This window comes from Rhododendron vialii, chromosome 2a (assembly GCF_030253575.1).
Source record: "Rhododendron vialii isolate Sample 1 chromosome 2a, ASM3025357v1".
Lineage (NCBI taxonomy): Eukaryota > Viridiplantae > Streptophyta > Magnoliopsida > Ericales > Ericaceae > Rhododendron > Rhododendron vialii.
Window position 1 is genome coordinate 3,288,745 of NC_080558.1, and position 12,781 is coordinate 3,301,525.

General features: G+C 51.2%; 1 protein-coding gene and 1 pseudogene across 2 annotated transcripts in view; both read right to left on the reverse strand.

Annotated features, from left to right (window-relative positions):
- Positions 1-1,194: 1,194 nt before the first annotated feature.
- LOC131316802 (putative calcium-transporting ATPase 13, plasma membrane-type) overlaps positions 1,195-12,781 on the reverse strand; it is a 65,426-nt pseudogene continuing 53,839 nt past the window's right edge.
- LOC131316801 (putative calcium-transporting ATPase 13, plasma membrane-type) overlaps positions 1,195-12,781 on the reverse strand; it is a 34,749-nt gene continuing 23,162 nt past the window's right edge. Inside the window, exon 4 of one of the 2 annotated variants that reach the window (XM_058346248.1) lies at positions 1,195-1,353. The gene's annotated coding sequence lies outside the window, so the exon portion shown is untranslated. Of the gene's footprint in view, positions 1,420-12,781 lie in introns of both variants that reach the window. The other variant, XM_058346249.1, reaches the window with a different exon arrangement.

Sequence of the window (12,781 nt, forward strand, 5' to 3'; positions counted from 1 at the left end):
ACAGAAGAAGCAATAATAGGAGGAAACATTATAAGGCGCGATCCATGATTCTTTTAATTTGATCAGCAGCTAACCACGTACATCGAATTTAATCGGTTTTTATGTATTAAGCTTCCGAAATACCTACAATACAAAAATCAAGTATTAAATTCCGAGTAACAATATAAATGGACTTAGCAAGGATAATTTAAGGGACGCTAATGTAAACATTTACGCGCCGATCAGGTTGCTTCTGAAAGATTCTTCTAATTCTTTCAAACCAAAGTTTATATGTAACTGAAGTGATAGAGAGATCGATTATGAACATTGAGCAGCATGCCTGAAGCTCAGAGTTTTCCTGTGTTGGGCAGCCCAGTCCACTTCACCAAGCAAGTTGAGGGCAGCCCTATTAATTGCATTCTTTTGTAGAAAAAAAAAAACTCCCTACACTAGTAGAATAAGGGCAGCTGAAGAACAAATGGCCATGATCCTCCTAGGCCAGCCCACAAAGCACAAAAACTCCATCAGTACTGGTATGGTTTAACATAAAACCCATTATGTATCAGTATCGTATAGGCCGTTACATAACAAATTTTTGGACTTCCGATACTGTTATTTACTTTTGTAACGGCAGTTATGGTCCAATATCGGCCAATACATGACCATATTACCAATACTGTTACGTTTTTTGATACTGCGATTTAAAACCGGTGATTCAGTGATAATGCCGACACTGTCCAATCTACATTGAAGATCCACATTTCAACCCAAATGTGTTACAACTTCACTGTTTTCTTTCCTTGTCTTGTAGAAGGGGTCATCTACCTCTAGGCCAATGCCATCTTCCATTCAAAATCCAGCAAATCTTCCATCTTCCTTTCAGGGCCAAACCAAAAAAAAGCGCTTAGTACAGCTTCAATTTTGCCCCCACTCTTATTTCGATGAGCGTAGTTCTGTACTTTTCCAATATAGAGTATCTTACATATCTCTTTGATGCTCTAATAAGCGTCACAATACGAATGTTGAAAAGTTATTATTGGCTAGATGGCATACCTAAATTCTATTGACCGGATGATCCGGTTGGCTAAATTCCTTTGTCAAATGACTTGATGCTTTTGATAGGTCCCAATGTTGTCATACTGAGCTCTTGCGTTCTTAGTTTCTATCCAAGTCAGAAACAGAGATTGCTATTGTTGTAAAGAGGAAGGAAAGACGCTATGATAAATATTCCAACAAATATTATTACATAGCTGGTAATGAAACCAAGTCATTTCTTAATAAGTATGTTGTATGCATGATTTCTTATTTCTCCAGTTCCATAACAAAGAGACGTATTGTTCTAAATAAAATAAACTACACATCAAAGAACTTGAACTCCCCTTCCCTTAGATAAACTACCGACACCTACGACATAATCAAACACCAAAAACCCAACACAAACTTATTCACAGAGCTTTTGAATTCCCCAATTTGAGATAGCTGAGAAATGGCTTCTCTAGAACAGGAATCCATTTGACAGTCCATCCAATAGGCCAAGAAACTGAAGCAAATCCAACGCAAACTCCCCACTGCCACCAATTCAACCTCTCCGTATCCGCAAACTTCTTCAAGAACTCCACCATCACCACCTGAAGCACAATTGTCACCCCAACAATCACCAAAAACAACTTGCTCTTGTGAATTCCCTCGAACACATTCTTCTTCTCGAGCTTCCTCGCGTTGAATTCGTTGAACACTTGACACAGCACGAAGACATTGAAGATCATTGTGTCATTGACTTTCGAACTCACTGTGGAGGCTTCGGTAATCGTCTCGGTAATATAACCGGACCACCATCAACCGAGGCCTCATATTGACATGGGCCTGTGTATATCTTTCTGTTTACTCGCTCGGAGTCAAGTCTCCTGTTTACACTTCGGTTAGTTACCGAGGTGTACATTCCGCTTGGGACTTTTGGCAGAATGCAGCATAGCAGGAGGGGACCATGAGCGATACGTGGCGAAAAGGATCATCTGCCCATGTTCTTCGTAACCGTCTTATCCCGTGGCGTCATCTATGATGTCACCAAGGGCGGTTACCTAAGCGTGACCTCCACGCACTGGCTTGGAGCCCAAGTTAACCTAGGTCTATAAATACAAAGGGATATTCATCTTTGAGAGGTATGCCATCTTCCCCTAACCCTAGACCTAAAAGCAACTCTCCTTACATCTAACTTGATCGTCGGAGGGTCACAGGGCTATTCCAGCCTTAGTGACTTGTTGCAGGTCCATCGGCGGAGGAACGGAGCAGCGGAAGTGAAGTACAAGTTCAAGCGAAGGTCATTCCTCCTAAATCGAACCCCTACAATTGGCGACTCTGCTGGGGAACTAGCCATCCTTTCAACTTTCACTTCCCCCCATCTGCTCCGTTAAAACATCTAGAATCAAACATGGTGGAGATCGACGACGCACATCACGGTGGTACCGCCCACGGGCTCGGTTCCCTCGTGGACCACAGCCTGGCTTCTGGAGGAGCGGCGGCCCATGGAAAGAACCACATATCCATCGGAGTTGGCGCCGGAGCATCAGCTCCAGACGCAGGCCCATCCTCCGAGCTCCACTCCTACATCCGCCATCTCGAGCGCAAAATCGATGATCTCACGACGGTTGTAGACCGCGACAGACACGTCCGAGACGAGTTGGCAGAGATCAAACATCTCCTCATCTCCCCATCTCATTCCTCCGGGAGCCGCGGCGGAAGAACAAACCGTCGCACCCCCCCACGCAGTCACGAAGCCGGTCACCTGCTAGAGCACAGATCCCGTCCTTCAGTCAAGGATCGTCTTGAGTCACCAAGACCGGTGGACACACGAGCCCCAAGAGAAACATCGCGCAGGGACCGTTCTCGCTCTCCTGCGCAACTTCGAAGGAGGCCATCGGCCTTTGACAGGCTCGGTGGTGGGAGCGTCTCTGCCTCCTCCACCCACTCCGTCCTTGTGGGCAGGACAGGCCGGGAATCTACCCCTAGCCTCACAAGGGCATCCAGGGGAGATGACGGCCTTGTCGAGATCCAGACTAGAGGATACCGGGAGCGCCTGAAGGGCCCCCGAGCCAGAAGTCCCATCGTCTCGCACCCTGGCGGCGCAAACAGCAGGAGCCCGGTCACCGAGCGCCTCGAGGCTTCCGCTCGGGATAGCTACCGACATCATCGCCAGGAGCGTTTTCCCAGAAAAACGGTTAGTATCGATCCAAAGAGAAAGGAGCACGGACGATTGGACAAACTCGTCCCCAAGAAGCGTACAGCGACTGAGCGTCCAGACGGCCCCGACCGTTCGATCCGACCTCATCGCGATGCGCGACTTGCACGACTCTCGACCTCTCCATTCACAAGAGAGATCGACTCGGTTACCCCACCCAAAGGATTCTCCCAACCCAAGTTCGCAAAATATGACGGCAAGACCGAGGCGTACACTCATCTGGTCCAGTATAAAACCGTCATGTCTCTCTTTCTTCGGAATGAACCCTCGGACGATGCTTTCCTGTGCAAAGTGTTTCCAGCAAGCCTCGGCAACCTGGGCCTCACCTGGTTCAATCAACTCCCGGCTCGGTCAATCTCCTCGTTCGATTCCCTCTGTGACGCCTTCATGGCACGGTTCGTAACAAGCAACAAGCACGAAAAGGAGATCGACTCCCTCTTAGCCCTCCGTAAGAGGAACGACGAAACGCTTCGGCAGTACGCCGGCCGTTATTGGGAGTTGTTCAATGAGATAGAAGGTTGCGACGGTGTCATCTCTGCCCGAGGATTCAAGCTCGGTCTCACATCCCAGGACGAGCAAGTCTACGATGACCTCGCTCGCCATAAGCCGAACTCTATGAAGGACCTTATGACTCGAATCGAGAACTGGTGTCAGCTCATCGAGTCCAAGGCAGAGAGAGGCATCGGGAAGCCTACAAGTTCAAAAGCGTTGAACACTTCGGTATCCATACCGGCCTCCGCACCTATTTCAACCCCGAAGAAACAGGTCAACACGATCAAGCAGTCGCCAAGGAGGGGTCCGAAGCCAAGTGACTTCAACGCCGAAAAGACCGTCTTCACCATTCCCATCTACCGGATCATTGATCAAGTGAAGGATCAGCCCTTCTTCTCCTTCCCCAATCAAAAGCTCGGAACCGAAAATGGGAAAATCAAGAATCCCATCGTTCGATGCAGCTACCATAGCGAGCAAGGTCACTTCACCACAGCATGCAAGCCCTTCAAGGCCTACTTGGAACAGCTTGTTGCTGGTGGCCACCTCGGCAACTTCATCGATCACGAGAAGACGACGGCTCGGACACAGAGGACCGAATCACATACCGAGGAAGAGGTACAGACAATCAACGTCATACACGGTCCCTTGAACCCCGAAGCCGCCCGAGTCATCCGGGCAGAATTGAATGAAGCCTCCTCCTCCAAGCAGGTCATGTTAGTTGGCCCCGAACCGAAGCGCCCAAGAACCGACGACGGCTCCAAATGGACGATAACGTTTACCGAGAAGGATCTCGACCGTGTCCAACTTCCCCACAACGACGCCCTCGTGGTCACGCTACGCATCGGAAATTTCAATGTCCGTCGCGTCCTCGTAGACCAGGGCAGCTCGGCCGAAGTCATGTACTACTCCCTTTTCAAGGATCTGAAGATTCCCGAGACCGACCTCCGTCCTTCCGAAGTTCCCCTTATCGGCTTCAACGGAGCTCCTGTCTGGCCCATCGGTATGATCACTCTTCCTGTCCGTGCCGGCTCGGTAACGCTTGAAATAGACTTTGTGGTGGTCGACGTCCCTGGCCCTTACAACGCCATTGTCGGTCGAACCTGGCTGCATAAGCTTAAAGCGATTGCTTCCACTTATCACCAAGTGGTACGTTTCATCGGCACTAACGGGCACCAGGAAGACCTGTACGGAGACCAGACCGCGGCCAAGCAGTGCTACGTCAACGCTGTCCGAAGCACCAAGCAGACCCCCCGGGTGAATCTCATTGAAGCACCAGAAGCCCCAGTTTTGGAGGACGTCGGCAGATCCCCCGACGACAAAACCGTCGAAGATGTGGCCACAATCCCAATCACCGAGGACGACTCCCGCTTCTTCCTTGTCAGTTCCTCACTTAGTGACACTGATCGGAATGAGACGGTAGCTTTTCTCAACCGAAACATTGAAGTGTTCGCCTGGACTCCCTACGAGATGCCGGGGCTCGACCCCTCTTTTATCTGCCACGAGCTCAACATCGACAAAGCCAAGCGACCGGTCGTACAGAAGGCACGACGGTCCTCTCCCATTCACTCCGAGGCCGTCATTGAAGAAGTCAACCGACTCCTAAACGCTGGGGCAATCAGAGAGGTCCAGTACCCCAAGTGGTTGGCTAACACCGTCGTAGTCAAGAAGAAAAATGGCAAATGGCGTGTCTGCGTCGACTACTCCAACCTTAACGATGCTTGCCCGAAGGACTTCTTTCCTCTTCCCCGAATCGACCAGCTTGTCGACGCCACCTCTGGCCACGAGCGACTCAGCTTTTTGGATGCGTACCGGGGCTACCACCAGATCGCCATGAGCGAAGGCGATATCGAGAACACCGCCTTCATTACCCCCCACGGGATCTTCGGTTACCTCGTAATGCCCTTCGGTTTGAAAAATGCCGGAGCAACCTTCCAGCGAATGATAACCAAGATGTTCGAGCAATTACTGGGCGACACTATGCTGGCATACATTGACGACATGGTGGTTAAAAGTCTTCGTGCCAGTGATCATCTAACCCACCTTGCTGAAGTCTTCGAGATACTAAAGCGCCACAAACTCCGCCTCAATGCCGAGAAATGCGTCTTCGGCGTTAGCTCCGGCAAATTTCTCGGCCATCTCGTCTCCCGGCGCGGTATTGAGGCCGATCCATCCCAAATTCAAGCAATTGATCAGCTCTCGGCTCCCCACAACAAGCGCGATGTTCAGCGTCTAACCGGGATGGCTGCTGCTCTGAATCGGTTTATAAGTCGCTCCTCGGACAAATGTCAGCCATTTTTCGCTCTACTAAAGGGCAGCCGACGAAGCTTCAACTGGACAGAAGAATGTGACCGAGCCCTCCAGCGATTAAAGGAGTATCTTTCCACGGCTCCACTCCTCGTCACTCCAAGGGACCAGGAAGACCTGTTCCTCTATCTAGCTGTCTCCCCGCACGCCGTCAGCTCGGTGCTCGTCCGACAGGAGGGTCGGGAGCACCAGCCAATCTACTACTCCAGCAAAACCATGACTCCCGCCGAGACGCGCTACCTCCCCCTGGAGAAGCTCGTGCTCGCCCTAATCTCAGCCTCCCGAAAGCTTGCCCCGTATTTCCAGTCTCATCGCATCATCATCCTGACCGAGTTCCCCCTCAAATCTCTTCTCCGAAAGGCCGATCTCTCCAACCGAATTTCACAATGGGCCGTTGAGATTGCCAATTTCGAAATCCACTTTCAGCCTCGGACAGCAATAAAGGCTCAGGTTCTGGCTGACTTCATCGCAGAGCTTACACCGCCCAACGTATCTGCTTCGGCACCCCCACCGAGCACCGAAGCAGTACTCCAGGCCAACCCTAGCACAGCTTGGCAGCTCTTTCACGGAGATGTATGGAAAATGTACGTCGATGGCGCATCCAACAGCCGAGGCGCAGGTGCGGGCGTCGTTCTTCTCTCACCCTCCGGTGTCTTGCACGAAAGCTCCTTCTCCATCAATTTCCCAGCCTCTAACAACGAGGCCGAATATGAGGCGTTAATCTCCGGACTCAAGACTGCCGAAGCCATTGGCATCGAAGAGCTCGTCGTTTACAGCGACTCCCAGTTGGTGGTTAACCAACTCTCTGAAGAATACGAAGCTCGGGATGACCGCATGCGTACCTACCTAAGCGCCGCTGTCCAGCTCATTCAACGCTTTAAAGCAATCAGAGTCGAGCATATTTCAAGGGAACAGAACGCCCACGCCGACGCCCTGGCAGGTCTCGCTTCGGCATTCTCATGCACTGGGCACCGATCCATTTCCTTCAATTCTATTGACAAGCCCAGTTTTGAACTCGAAGACCTACAGAAGGAAGTACTCAACATAGAGCTCGGTCCGAGCTGGATGGATGAAATCGTCCTTTACCTAAGGGAAGACTCCCTTCCCACCGACAAAAAGGACGCCCACCGACTCCGCAACAAAGCTGTCCTCTTCTGGCTCAATCCCAACGGCAAGCTTTACCGAAGATCGTTTACCGGGCCGTACTTATTGGTTGCACACCCACATCAAGTTCCGGGCATTATCGAAGAGCTTCACGCCGGTGACAGCGGTTGTCACTCCGGTGGACGATCGCTCGCCCACCGAGCCCTCACTCAGGGATATTGGTGGCCGACAATGAAGAAGGACGCTGAAGAGTTCGTCAAGCGTTGCAAAAAGTGCCAGATATTCGCTCCCATTATCCATCAGCCGGCCCGGGACCTGAGCCCTCTCACCAGCCCCTGGCCCTTCTCCCAATGGGGCATGGATATCGTTGGAAAGCTCCCAGTCGCTCCGGGTGGATTCAAGTTCCTTTTAACCGCAACAGATTATTTCTCGAAATGGGTCGAGGCCGAGCCCCTGGTAACCATCGAAGAAACAGACGTCATCCGCTTTGTGTGGCGCAACATCATCTCACGCTTCGGTGTGCCGTTCGCCATAATTACTGACAATGGAGGGCAGTTTACAGGACAGAAGTACCGGGCTCTGCTTGACGAATACGGTATCAAATGGGACACGTCCACTCCGGCTTACCCCCAGGGCAACGGACAGGCTGAGGCGGCAAACAAAGCAATTTCATCCGGGCTAAAGCGACGACTCGAGTCACGGCGAGGAAAGTGGGCCGAAGAGCTGCCCAGGGTACTCTGGGGCTATCGTACGACGCCTCGGCGATCAACCGGTCGCACACCTTTTTCCTTGGCATTCGGAATGGAGGCGGTCATCCCACTCCAAGTCGGACTCCCAACAATGAGAACAGAAAATTTTGATGAGTCGGTCAACAACACCACCATTGCTTCGGACCTAGATTTAGCCGAAGAAGAACGGGACAACGCAAGGATAAAGCTCGCTTCATACCAACAGGAGGTTGCAAAGGGTTACAACCGAAGCGTGCGCCTCCGGTCGTTTAAGCCTGACGATCTCGTTTGGAAAAAGGTGGTGGAGAAGTCCAAAAAGCGAAAGTTAATGCCCAATTGGGAGGGTCCTTACCGAGTTCTCAAGCACCTCGGTTCGGGTAATTACAAATTGGAGAAACTGGATGGTTCCCCCATTGCTAAGTCATGGAACGCCAACAATCTGAAGAAGTTCTACGGATAGTGCTCGGCCACCGAAGCCCGTTTTGTCCTTATTACGTTGCATTTTCTTTTAAGAAAGTTTTGAAAGCAATCTGCTTATGTATTGACAATACCCCGAGTTTTAATGAGAATGCTCTTTGGCACTATTCGTACACTGATTGTTTAAATTACTTATACTTGGCCTATTCTTGCCCGGACCATTTTATACCGACTTCAGGGATATTATTCTCCCATAGGTGATACCCTCGGAGAAAAATCCCCACCGAGTCGCCCGGGCCTCTTCGGTCGTCTAAATTTCTGGTCACTCGCTGTAAGGATACTCGGCCTTTTTCTCCGAGCCCCTTACACCGACCCATCAGCAATTTCTCACTGTTCGGACTCGCCGCGTCACGAACCTATGGCAGAAGCCATACCACTTCATTACGCCGGCCTACGTCCCTAGCAGTAATACAATCCCGCGCCTGCTCGATAAGCTCATTTCTATTAATCAGCAGGGGCGTGCAATGTCAAAAGTTCATTACAATGAATGGTTCTGATTCGGTCCTACTAAGCTGGGGCTTCGGAACGAGTCACTTTTTCTTGATTGAACATCTTTTTTATGCTTGGCAAAACGATTCGGTTAACGCTTCGGTTAAACTTGTTTCTACAAACTTTTTAAGTCCCACCGAAGCAGGGGCATTATAACCTAAGGAGCAAACCAATCAAACAAGCATTTCAAAGATAAAAACATTCAAGAAAAGAAGAGCATTCATTCACGAACAATAAACAAAAAAAGGTACTACTTCAAGTATCAAACGTTTACAATCCCTGGAACGGCAAACTCCAAATGTCCGGAGCCGTCCAGTAAACCGACCATTCAGGCAAAAATTAAAGTACTTTTTCAGAGCTACGAAATATAAAGTTCCTATGCTTCATCAGGGAACAGGGGCGCTAAGGTCAGCTGGCTCCTCGGTCGCTTGGGGCTCCTGGTTCGGCACCTGCTCGCTTTCCTCCTCCGGTAGCACGAGCTCTTCAGGAGAGGGCTCAGGCACGGTTCGAAGCTCCGAACCCTCTGGCAGAGTAAGCTTGCTTATTAAGGCCTCGTGGCCGTATCGAAGTCCGTCCAAGAACCGATCTCTGAAAAGCTCGGCTTCTATCTCCCGGACCTGCTTCTTATATTCCACTCCGGCAGCATCCCAGCCTTCATCGTAGCCTTTGTTCCGTGCAAACTCAACCTCCCGAGCTCCAGCAGCCCTCAATGTGTCAGCATCCTCCTCAGCTTTTTTGGCCCTCCCTTCGGCAAGTACCCGCTCCCGGTCGCACCGCTGAAAGTCGGCTAGGTAGAGGTCACAAGTCTCCCTCGCCACTTTCAGGTCGTCCTCTCTCTGAGCAAGAGTCTTCCTCAGCAGCTCCATCTCCTGCTCTCGTGCCTGGCATTGTTCGTTCACAGCGAGCACCCGAGCGCCGGCCTACCAACACAATTAAAATTGATCAAAATTCCAACAAAACGATCAAAGGAGTAAGAAAAGAAACTTTCAGAAGTAACTTACTTTCAGAAGTGCCTGCGCTATCTCTCCTGTCAGATCCACGGTGCATCCCTCAACAGCCCGGGCATCCTTCGGAAGAATACACGACCGAAGCAGCCCAAACGCCGTCCCAATGTTAGAAGACGCGCTATCGGCGTGATGAATTAGGCGCCCCGAGTAGTGACGAACCTCGGGGGCCCAGGGGACCTCCCTCGCCGGAACACGAGTCCCCGTTTCGGTTCCTCCCCGGCTCTCCACATCTCCCTCATCTCCTCGGGTCCCCGTTTCTTCTATCAAGATCGGCTCCCCGCCCCTTCCTCGTCCGAAGCTTTCCTCCTCGGTCCGAGCCCTCTTCTCCGGAGGCTCCTGAGGAGAAACAGGGATCACCCTCGAGGTTCCAGCCCCCGGCGAGCCTGTCCTGACGCCGGCACCCCGTCCTCGTGGCCTTTGGCGCCGAAGGTTGAGCACTTCTCTTCCACGGCCGCTCATCTCTCCACTAAGTCCCGTCCTTTCTGGGGTCTCCCGGTCGATTTCTTCTCGGATCACGCCTCGGGGACCAGAATCACCAACTTCGTCTTCTGTCGCCCCAGCTCCTCCTCTCCTACCTTCTCCTCTTCCTTGGCTTCTCCCTCGGCCACGTCCTCGTCCCCCTCGAGGAACTCCTTGCTGCCTCGGCTTCTTTTTCAAATAGCCGGTATAAGTCGGTTTGTATCCGAGCAGTTCAGGTGCATACCGACTCGTGATAGGAATGGCGTAAGCAGCTGTTATTTGCGCTCGGTTAGCCCTTGCCCGAAGCTCTGCAACGATTCCCTCGGCTGAAAGATAGAGAATGGAAGAATCAGTATACAATGAGGAAAGAAAAGTGTGCAAACATAATAAAGCTAAGAAGATGCTTCTACCGACCAGGAGCCCCGGTTTCGAACTGAACTGTGGTGGCTGTGTCCGCGCTCTCCCCGGGCCCAAACATAAAATTCCCGGTGACCGACACATAAATACTCGCCCACTCTTCCGAGTCGGGAAGATGGTCGATAAGGAAGGTGTCGTATCCTGTCCTACAGGAGAGGTAGTGACGGTCGCTCTCCCGGTTAACTCCAACGAGGTATACACCGAAGAGCTCCTTGAGTCCGAACGTGAGGTTATATTGTCTCCTCAGTTCTATAATGCTCGTGATGATCCGGTAGGAATTCACCGTCAGCTGAGAAGACGTGAGGGAGAGGGCTCGGAGAACCCTTCGGACAAACTGATGAAGGGGGAATCTAACGCCCCCCTCTGTGATAGCCATCAAGGGGAATATGAGTGCTCCCTCCCGGTGAGGAAGATCCTTGGGATCACTGTTCGGTAAAATGCGAACGTCAACATCATGAGGTACGCTGTATACCCTCTTGAATTCAGCATAAGAAGCCGAGGAGCCGTCAAAGTACTGATTTCGGTATGGGCATGGCCTCATCGCCCTTCTGCGTCCCCGTACCTCCTCGGGGGCATCAGCGAACGGACCCGGACCTTGGTTCGAGGTACTTGGGGCTTCCATCTCTTGAGAGTCAAACGTCGTCGCCTCACGAGGAGCTCTCGAGGGTTCAAATGGTTCAACGCAGTCGATTGGAGTTCGGAAGAATGCCCTCTCCCGAAGTGTCTGGCGAATGTCCTCGGGAATTTCGATAGGAGAAGAACCTGAACTACCGGAACTGTCCGAAGAAAGCTCGATGACCATTCGCTTCTGCCTAACCAAGGAAAGGAATACAAAAACCCGTTAGCTATGTGCTCAGGGAAAAAATCAATGTCTAGCGCTCGGTGCGGAATGGTCATCGCTCCTCGGAGTCCTCGGACAATCGTTTCCTATAAAGGCGTTTCCCTCTCGGAAGAATTTCTAAAAATCAGAAGTCCTTTCCCTTGGGATCAAGGTGAATCTAGGTCTCGGGATGAGTTTTGGCCTCGGGATGAATCTAGGTCTCGGGATGAGTTTAGACCTCGGTAATAGCGTGAACAACGCTGGAGAAGCCCAGCGCCGCCTTGAACCAGACGGTGGCGAGCGGTTGCTCAGCCGTAATAAGTGCAAGAAAATGGCGAAAAACTCAAAAACAATGGTCAAAACATGAAGAATAAAGCAAGAAGGTCGACATACCTCAAGTTTGTGCAAGATCTCCCAACCAAAACGATCGAAATCTCGACTGAAAGCTGGAAGTATACGGCGGCGGCGGTTCGACTTCAGAAGCAGAAGAAAGGGTGACGATCTCACCTCTGTCTCTCCTATTTATATTGATAGAGATGGAAAGCTGCGCGGGAAACGAAGCGTCGTGCATTGAGCCGTTAGATCATCGACATGTGTTATCATCGAACGGCTAGTATCAAGGACTCTGCACCGAGGACAGGCGCCGGATATTCGGACCTTAGGCATGTTGACGCGTGTCACCGAAGCGACGTTTCGTACCAATCAACTGGCATGGCACGTGCCGAGGCAGCTTTTTGATTCTGAGATCTCGGCAACAGTTGACACGTGGCTCTTCTCTGGCGCGGGTTGAACGAAATCTACCGAAGCAACTTCACCCTTCGGTTATTCTCTAAAAAGAAAGATCAAGGCCTGATGTCTCATACGATAGGATCAAGACCCTGAAGCAGAGGTGCAACGCTCCAGGGACTTGAGGGGCTATTGTGGAGGCTTCGGTAATCGTCTCGGTAATATAACCGGACCACCATCAACCGAGGCCTCATATTGACATGGGCCTGTGTATATCTTTCTGTTTACTCGCTCGGAGTCAAGTCTCCTGTTTACACTTCGGTTAGTTACCGAGGTGTACATTCCGCTTGGGACTTTTGGCAGAATGCAGCATAGCAGGAGGGGACCATGAGCGATACGTGGCGAAAAGGATCATCTGCCCATGTGCTTCGTAACCGTCTTATCCCGTGGCGTCATCTATGATGTCACCAAGGGCGGTTACCTAAGCGTGACCTCCACGCACTGGCTTGGAGCCCAAGTTAACCTAGGTCTATAAATACAAAGG